The sequence below is a fragment of the Penaeus chinensis genome, chromosome 35 (assembly GCF_019202785.1).
Source record: "Penaeus chinensis breed Huanghai No. 1 chromosome 35, ASM1920278v2, whole genome shotgun sequence".
Classification (NCBI taxonomy): Eukaryota; Metazoa; Arthropoda; class Malacostraca; order Decapoda; family Penaeidae; genus Penaeus; species Penaeus chinensis.
In genome coordinates this window covers 25,132,146-25,139,645 of record NC_061853.1, presented here as the reverse complement: position 1 = coordinate 25,139,645, position 7,500 = coordinate 25,132,146, and positions in this window count along the sequence as shown.

Below are 7,500 nucleotides of genomic sequence, written 5' to 3'. Positions count from 1 at the left end.
CCATGACGCCAAAACACGCAGTTCGCATCCTTAAGGTCCAAAGTGCCTTACTTGGGATTGGAATACTCGACTTTATAGGACGACCCGTTTTTCTTGAGACGCTTACGGTGAGACCTATTAGAAATTTGATAAAATGTTGGGGGAAATTTTAAACTTTCTTTTCTTTTTGTTTTATGGTAATTTCAAGGAAAAAATTAAAGTAAGATGTGAAAGCGAAGATCCAATGATATAATAATTAACACACTTGAAATATTGTATTTAAAAGACAAGACAATTTCGTAATAATACAACCAATACACAGTGTTTCTATATCACATCCTACTGAATTATAAAATGGTTTCTAATCTTATCAGTTAAGTTAATACAAATTTCTGAACGTTTTCTTTTCACTATTTTTATATCGCATTTCTTTTCTCAACTTTCCTTACGCAAAGTTTTCGGAAAATAAAAATTATACAATTACCAATTATTTTTTTTTACTTATTCCCTTGTAAGCAAAACTTATTATAAGCGACTGCTATAATGAGCATAATTAGGGCCATCAATTACTGTTAATATATCGAAATTATTTAGTAAATATACCTCTTTCCGTACACACTGACCTGCGATCTAGTTGCAAAATTCCTCAAGGGAAAATACTTGGCTGGAATATTCGATACTTTGATGGTAGACCAAGACATTTTCCTCGTCTATCATGTCTGTAATTTTCAAGCATCTTGTCTTGTTTTACTTGAAGTCATAAAGTAACTAGTTAACAAGAGAAAGAAAGAATAAAGAAAGAGGGAGAAGAGACAGGAAAAGAGACAAAAATACAAATAAGTGAATGAAAGAATTCACGAATGGATGAACAAGCAAGTAAACAATCAATAAAAATAAAACAAATGAATAAAAAAAATTAATGACCGAATAAATAAACAAATAAACAAATACATAAATACACAAACAATAAAAAACAGGAAATCAAGCTAAATTGCCCCCCACACACTCTTGGCGCACTCCGTCACTTGATACAGGAGTGCAACTGCCCACCAGGCAATCGGTCGCCAATAACCCCCCGTGCTTGCTTGTTCTCTTGCTTGCTCTCTTTTGCTTGCTCTCTTGCTTGCTCTCTTGCTTGCTATCTTGCTTGCTTGCTTGCTTGGTCCGGCAACACAGAAGCAACAGTATCCCGACGCCTCAAGAACAATACCCTAATTTGGCGATGCTGGTAACTTCTTACTTGCGTGCGTGTGTGTGTGTGCGTGTGTGTGTGTGTGTGTGTGTGTGTGTGTGTGTGTGTGTGTGTGTGTGTGTGTGTGTGTGTGTTTATAAATAGAGTGCGAGGTGGACTGCATGGTTTTGATAAAGAGTTCATGGTTCATGTGTCCATGACTAAGTCAAAAAGGGATCTGCTTCCTTAAAGTCTCTTTATAAGGACTGTTGACCTCGGCTAAGGTCAGGAAAATTACCCTTAAGAAGGTCATACCCCCCATGCCACCCCCCACCCCCTAGGACACTCATTCGCCCGCAACTTGGCACAGTTATTCAATACTCAATTATTGGCACGGTTAGCAAACCCGCCAACCCCCCCCTCCCCCCCCGTCCCCCTCCTTGGCACCATTACCCCCACCTCTCCCCCTTCACTTTCCCTTTCAGTCTCCCACCTCTAAGTTCTTTTAATTAAGGATTTAGGATCTATTCGCGAACAGGATAACGAAAAGAAAAAATAGAAAAAGGCAAACATAAAGGTATAAGAAGAAGAGAGGAGGAGGAGGAGGAGGAGGAGGAGGAGGAGGAGGAGGAGGAGGAGGAGGAGGAGGAGGAGGAGGAGGAGGAGGAGGAGGAGGGAGGAGGAGGGAGGAGGAGATGATGATGATGAAGGATAAGAAGAAGGCGACGAAGAAGAAAACCCCTTTCTCGCTGCCTCCATCTTCGAGACACGAGGAGGAGGAGGAGGCGCCAATTAGGTGAAAGTTCCCCCAACCTCTCGGTCTCTCTTGTCCTCGCGCTTTCTTCTGTCTTTTTATTCGTCTTCTTACTTCCTGATGTATTATTTTCCCACTTTCCAAGACCAAATACGCCGCAATAAAATGATAACTTCGCTGCAACTGACTTCTCTATGGATCCCCCCCTCCCCCTCGACTTCTCTGTGCCCCCCCACCCCCGCCTTCTCATTATAGTATATAATATATACTATAATGCACACATATAAGGTACCTATTTTAGACATAGCATCGGCAATATTCATTATCAGCCGTTATGCATTTTCCTATTTACTATAAACCTTTACAAAGGCCCTCAATTTGATATCATTTTATTCATCTGTTACTTCCCAAGCGAGTGTATCAAATATGCTAACTTTCTCGGCCTTTCGCTAAACCCACGCTCTTCCCCGTTTGTTTAAACTGCGGCACAATACTTGAATAATCCACAGGAATAAAACTTTCGCAAGGATTCGCCATAACACGGGCTCGAAAATGTCAAAAACATCCTGAATAACGAACGGGTGAGTCACAAGCTCCTCCTCCTCCTCCCCTCGCTCTCCTAACCTCTCGGAGGGGAGAGGGGGGAGGGGGTGACCTAACTCCTCCTCCTCCTCCTCCTCCTTCCCCTTAGTCCAACCCTTCCTTTCCCTCTCCTCCCCTCCCCTCTCTTCCCTGACCCTCTCTTCCCTGACCCTCCCTTCCCTTCCCCTCTCATTCTGTCCCCTTCCCCCCGAGGTCCAACCCTTCCCTTTCCTTCCCCTCCCCTCCACTCCCCTCTCTTCCCCTCCCCGAGCCCCCTGCACGGGTCGTGTCCGCCGCCACACCCTCTACCGTCAACAAAGCATCGTGAAAACGCCCGAAACAAATACAAAAAAAAAAAAAAACTTTGAAAAAATAAAACATTATTTCTTTCATTCTCTTTCTCTCTCTTCTCCCTGTTCCTAACCCCTTTCCCTCCCTTCCCTCCTTTCGTCCCTCCATCCCGTGCACCCTCCACGCCACAGCTCATGATGCCTCCGTGTCGAGCACAGTACTGGCCCGAGATCCGCTAAGTATCTCGTTACTATGGTAACATCCCGCGGTCGGCCCCAGGATGCTTTTCTTTCATCCCGTAACAGCGGAGTTCGTCCATTGTCCATCATAGGGAAACAACGGCGGGGGAAATGCAGATTACTCGCTTGACACCTGTTTTAGCTTAAGGGAGAGGGGCATGCTTACGATTTACCGGGCCCGCGTGTTGAGGGGTACCATTCAGTGTGTGTGTGTGTGTGTGTGTGTGTGTGTGTGTGTGTGTGTGTGTGTGTGTGTGTGTGTGTGTGTGTGTGTGTGTGTGTTTACGTACGCGCACTTGCCTGTCTATCAGTCTGTCTGCTTCTCTATGTGTATCTGTATGTGTATCTATGTGGCTTTGTACATCTGCCTGCCTGTGTGTGTGTGCATCTGTCTGTCTGCTCTCTGTCTGTCTGTACGTCTCCTCGCACAAACAATAGCTCAGTACCTCCACAGCTGCATTACCATCACAATGCCGGCTAATTAACAATTCCATATATATATCTTTTTCTTTTTGCAATGTGCAGACTCCGCAGAAAGTTCAGCCACACATTCGTACTACGTTTCATTCTAACAATGTAAATTTAATTCTTAACTTTGTTATTCACCTCGAAATTCGAAACGTGCTTATTCAACTTTCGAAAGAGAGCGAATGCAGCTTCAAATATTTACACATCCAACCCCGTGAAGGGAAAATTGAAAAAAAAAAAAATCATGAATTTCCCCCCACAGAATTGTTATCTGGTGAGTCTCTCCCCTTCCCTCTCTTCCCCTTCTTTCCTTCCCCCGTTCCCCTCTCTTCTTCCTTCCCCACTTTCCCTCCCTCCTCCCTCATTCCTCTTCCGTGTCCCGCTTTCCTTCCTTCCAGCTTCACCTCTCTCCTCCTCCCCTTCCCTCTCTCCTTCCTCCTCCTCCCCTTCCCTCTCTCCTTCCTCCTCCTCCCCTTCCCTCTCTCCTTCCTCCTCCTCCCCTTCCCTCTCTCCTTCCTCCTCCTCCCCTTCCCTCTCTCCTTCCTCCTCCTCCCTTTCCCCTCTCCCTCTCTCCTTTCTTCCATCTTCACCTCTCTCCTTCTCCCCTTCCCTCTCCCCTCTCTCTCTCCTTCTCTCTTTCCTCCTCCTCCTCCTCCTCCTCCCTCTCTCCTTCCTTCCATCTACACCTCTCTCCTTCTCCCCTTGCCTCTTTCTTTCGTTCTTCTCTCTCTCCCCTTTCCGTCTTTCCTTCCTTCCATCTTAACCTCACTATTCCTCTTCCCCCTCTCCCCTCTCCTTCCCTTCCCTGCTTTCTCCTCCCCCCTATCCCCTCTCCCTCTCTCTCCTTCCCCCTATTCCCTCTCCCTCTCTCCTTCCCCCTATCCCCTCTCCCTCTCTTCTTCCCCCTATCCCCTCTCCTTCCCCCTATCCAATCTCCCTCTCTCCTTCCCCCTATCCCCTCTTCCTCCTCCTTTCCCCTTCCCCCCTATCCCTCTCTCCCCTCGTCAGCCTGCCTCTCACCCTCTCAAAATCCTCCTTTTCCAAGAAACTAAATCCTCCATAAGTGACCTTTCAGGAACCTCCTTCGGCGCATTCAGTATGCAACAATTATTTCAGCCGGCAAAGTACAGCAAGGGGAAAGGGGAGAAAGCTGAGGGGAGAAGGGGAGATAGGAGAAGGGGAGATAGGTGGAGGGGAGATAGGAGAGACGGGAATATTGCTAAAGGGGGGAGAGGGGGGCCCAAAGGAAGGGGAGAGAAAATGCCAGCGAGCAGCAGACTCGTGCCGAGCGACCCTTTCCTCAGGCAGAAAATCGTCACGGAAAGAAAATAGACTCAAGAGGGAAAATGACATATATGCAACGCGTCGACCCGTGAGCTAAAAATTTGCGGTTCCATTCTGGCAAAGTGTCACCTGGCGGATCTGATGACAGTGGCGGAACGGCAGCGCGAAGGGGGAGGGAGAGGCAATCGCCATACAGATGTTAGAAATATGACACACGTATGCTAAGAAGTTGGGACTGACAGAGAGAGCTGGGTAAAGAGAGGGAGAAGTAGAGAAGACAGAGAGAGAGAGAGAGAGAGAGAGAGAGAGAGAGAGAGAGAGAGAGAGAGAGAGAGAGAGAGAGAGAGAGAGAGAGAGAGAGAGAGAGAGAGAGGGGGGGGATTGGGGGGGAAGAGGATATTTTTAACATATGATTATCACGAACCACAAGTAATGGTACAAACCACATAGTTCAAAATATAGAACAGTTTGTTAAGAGTAAAGCACATGGTTAACATCTTTCCTATTATATACACAAATTGATCTCTTAAACCCTCTAGTGTACGCAAGACGTTCTGAAGATTGATAACCTTGTACAGAAACCATCTATTTTACATCGCCAGTAGAGCATAAAAGTTATGTAAGGTCAAAGGTCATCTCTCTACTCCAATTTCATGGTCGGTTATAAGTGGCATCATGATTACATGTATTAGGCCAACTGAAAATTTATTCAGCAATGCATGACCACACTATAGGATTTCTTAATTCGTCTGTTAGCATATACTAATGCCCAGTTTAAGTGCTGTATGACCTTGATGTCTATTTATTTGTTTTAACTATTTGACCATCAAGGCCCAGCTTTTGGGTGAAATGCAAATGTAAAAACTCACACACATACATACATACATACATACACACACACACACACACACACACACACACACACACACACACACACACACACACACACACACACCAACAAAAATACAACAAATATATCAGAAAACCACATTTAAAATAAATCTAATCCCCTCCCCACAAAACAAGGTCCCAAAAAAAATTAAAAAAATAAATCTAAAAAGGTAAAAAATATATATCCAAATAAGACCCAAAAGAGGTCAATAAAAGTTATAAAAAATACCCCCCAAGAAGGTTCAAAACAGATCAAAAAAGGTCAACGATCGAACCACAGAAGAAAACAGATCTCGAAGTACTTACACTGCACGCTTGGCTCCTCCGCCTGCGACCGAAGGTTCCACTACGATGCTGTGACCCATGAAGCTGTAGCCTGGGAAGGAGAAATTACGAATTGATTATTGTGGCCAAGTCGATGGTTTGATTTGAGTGAAGAAAACGAGGTGACTAGCGGTTTTGTCAAGAAAATGAGGTGATTAATGGCCTTTTTTTTTTCTCAATTGCTGGTTTAAGCTGGGATGAAAATATAGACAGAAATAGCTTTTGAAGTATTTGGAATAACTACTGATCATATCTTACAATTGTTAATAGAATAGAAACAACAAATTAGCATATCATTATGGTTATGAAAAAAATATATCACTTAAAATAATCTACATCATGCAACATTCAATAAAGGAAGATAACATCATTCATGTCTCTGAATGAACAAGATTAGTTCCAGTGATTATGTTCTATAAAATGAAAGACTTTGATATGATTTTGATAATGATATGAAGAAATCTAAATAATAATGATAACACCAGCAACAGCAATAGCGGTAATTAAAACAATAATGACAATGACAGTACCAACAAGTATAGCATTATTGATAATTACAATATCAAAAATGCTGCTGATTATGATGATAATAATGATACTGATAATGGTGCTGTTGTTCATGGTAGTAAAAAAAAAATAAAAATAATATTCACAAAAACAAGAATACTAACAAAAATATCCGCAACTATAACAATCCAATAACAATGATAATAAATGATACCACTAACAAGACGCTACCAATGTCATTATTAATTTAATTTAAAATATAAATTATGGATAATAATAATAAAATGGTATGATGAATAATGATAACAAATAATAATAACAATGATAGTAATGCCGATACTGAATTATAATAAAAACAACAACGATAACGATAAATAATTATTATAATAATCACAATTATAACGATAAATAACAAGTTTATCATTACTCAATGATAATAAATAGTGTTGAAACATTAATAATCATAAAATAATAAATTATAACAAGCAAAAGCAGTAACAATGACAACAATAGCAACAACAATAAATGAAAATAATATAATAATGATGATGATGATAATACCTAACAGACAGACATTAACAAATAACAAATAAATAACAAATGATATATATAACAATAACAATATTTGCAACATCAAAATCAAGGTGGTGATCTTAATCAGAACACATCAGAACTATGAACAATACTAATACTCCTCCTATATATGACCGCGATGAGGACAGGAAACGACATATCAACATCTGCTGAAGATTACTTGTGGGTTATCAGTAATGCTGATCTACCTTGCACTCTTGCGCCGCGGTCGACCCGGCACTCCCACGCGATTTGCAACGATGATCTACCTTGCACTCTTGCGCCGCGGTCGACCCGGCACTCCCACGCGATTTGCAACGATGATCTACCTTGCACTCTTGCGCCGCGGTAGACCCGGCACTCCCACGCGATTTGCAACGACATCTACCTGGCATTCTTACCTCGTTATCCAACCCAGGCGGAACCTAACAAGATCT